The sequence below is a fragment of the Notothenia coriiceps genome, unplaced genomic scaffold, assembly GCF_000735185.1.
Source record: "Notothenia coriiceps isolate Sejong01 unplaced genomic scaffold, NC01 NC01_scaffold00037838, whole genome shotgun sequence".
Taxonomy (NCBI): Eukaryota; Metazoa; Chordata; class Actinopteri; order Perciformes; family Nototheniidae; genus Notothenia; species Notothenia coriiceps.
Genome location: NW_011370539.1, coordinates 852 through 3,223, shown reverse-complemented (window position 1 = coordinate 3,223; position 2,372 = coordinate 852). Strand labels below are relative to the sequence as shown.

Genomic DNA, 2,372 nt, shown 5'->3' with positions numbered 1-2,372 from the left:
CAGCAGGGTTAAAGGGAAGCACATTAAAAAACAGATATTTTTGGCCTTACCCAATAGTTTTTGAGGAAGAAATACGCTATAAAGTCCTCAAATATTATCAACTAAACTCGAACAAGGGTGTTGTATTTTTACAATTGTGATTTTATAAGTTGACTTGATTATTTCTGTTGCATTCTCAGTACTTAGTCTATTTCTCTCAACGCTAGCATTAATATAAAGCATAAAAAAAACTACATTTCAGTTCAAAGGTCTCTGTCCTTTGTTGATTCTGAGGGGCAAAGTAAACTGGAGCAAAGGTCATGAAAAGTGAAGCCTCCTCTCCTTACACACATTTCATTTATACTCAAACTGGTAAATAAAGAGTTTTTATGCACCTTTGAATCAAAAAAACCTTTTCGTTATAATCCCTTTTTAATTGAACTTGAATAAGACTTTGAATGCTTGACTGTGACAGTATTTTTACACCGTAGTATTGCAACGTTTGACTTGAGTACTTCGTCCACCTCTGTTAATTGGAGTTTTTGGATATGCATGTTATCAGCATGTACGAAAGGAGGGGTTATTCCCTACCAGCAGTCACTATCTGCACACTCCAGGGGTATTTGGTCATCAACACCTGGTAGGATTTCCACAGTGCCGCCATTCTCCCTCTGAAGAAAGAAAATGTTTAAAAAGGAGACATTAGTTTTACCCACTAACCCCGCCCACTGTCAGGCAGGCAATGTGACTCAAATCAAGCGACCCTGCTAATACGTTCCCTTATTTCGTCAATTAGGGTTTACCAATTAGATTAAGAAGTTTCTTTCAGTTACTAGTAAGCTACTCAAACAAATACTTTAAACATGCGTATGCTTTCTGAGACCGAAAGGAAACGTTTTAATTTGAGTACATTTTGTCCAAATAATAAACTAGTAGCTTTTGCCATAATTAAAATGCAAAGTTATGTTTTTAAATAAACGACGTGCTTCTCAGTGAAATGTGTCAATGCCGAATGAAGGACAATATTTAAATCATCTAAGGGAAACTAAAAACGAAGAGGTGAAAGACACGTGTATTTAAAAACAACCAAGAACACTTTAAATTGTTACATTTCTGAACGAGCTTCGGTGTTACGTTCAGTGACGCTTGGGCTAAAGCCGGTACATCTTGGCAGCACGTTTAGTGTTGCATCACAGTCAACCTCTATACCAATTAGACTGCATTATATAGCTTGTAACTAACTTTAAGTTTGCATTCACTTGTAAATAAATATAACTTTCTAACCTTATTAGTTTCTTTAGCGTTACAGACACCGAGCTGCTACCTTCTCGCACACGTAGCTTAAAGGTAATGTGTATAAATACTCACTTTATTGCAGTAAATTAAATGTGAACATGCCCGTTTGTGATCCCGGCTCCACTGAGAGCTGCTGGTGATGCGTTCAAGTCCCCAGCCTGAGCTCGGAATATTGAGCTCTACAAGAAAGGTCCCACGTTTAATCAAAAGGTTTGTTTTGAACCTTTTGAACCCAATAATACTCCTCATTCTGGTGCATTTTCAACATTTAAGAGGTCTAATTAACTCACAAATGAATACATAAAGAACTCTTTATTCAATATTTCATAAAACGAAACAATTTTACATCAAGATATAACTGCCAGGTTGGGTTAATAATATATTTAATTAGTTAAAACACAATGAACAACCTATACAGAGTAAATATGTAGAATTTTTTTTGTTTAACTTAACAGATAGCAGCATTAAAGATAACACATAGAGGAGTTTTATTCTCAGTTCATACGTTTTCATTTTAATTGTCCTTAAACAATGCTGAACTTGTTGTAGATGTGTTTATAATAAGTATTAAATCAAGCTGTATACAGTCCTTATTGTCCTGAGTAAAATATGAACACTCACCTTGTCCTTTAAAACCAAATGGATAGCACAAAAAGTTAAACAAATATAAAGTCCTACAGTCCTGGAAGGCACCATAAGGACTGCAGTGTGCGTCACTTCCGGTGTAGACAAAAGTCTGCTGCCCTCCTGTGGGAAACTCCAGTAACAAAACAATAATCACATAATCATAAACTACATGTATAAGTTATTTTAAATGTTTATTCTTGACATTGCACTGAACACAGAGAGTTACATTAATTAATGGCTGTGATGCATTCAGGTGTTCCCGTACACACTAGTTAACTAAAGCACCCAAATACAAATGAGCCACTAGTAATGTTTTTATTTTGTAGTTTGAATGTGCTGATGAATATGAATGAATGAACACATGTGATGGACACTTTAAATAACATTAACAATGGATGTGTTTAATTTAGGAGCATCAGCAGTGGTAGAATGACCATATTTATTCAGTTACTGTAATTTTATTAAACTTT

At 35.1% G+C, this 2,372-nt stretch overlaps 1 long non-coding RNA gene across 1 annotated transcript; it reads right to left on the bottom strand.

Annotated features, from left to right (window-relative positions):
* Nucleotides 1-399: 399 nt before the first annotated feature.
* On the bottom strand, nt 400-1,960 carry LOC104967823 (uncharacterized). Its single transcript, XR_800763.1, has 3 exons — nt 1,897-1,960; nt 1,348-1,454; nt 400-650 (listed from the first exon to the last, which is right to left on the bottom strand). It is a non-coding gene; the product is annotated as an uncharacterized lncRNA (long non-coding RNA).
* Nucleotides 1,961-2,372: the final 412 nt, after the last annotated feature.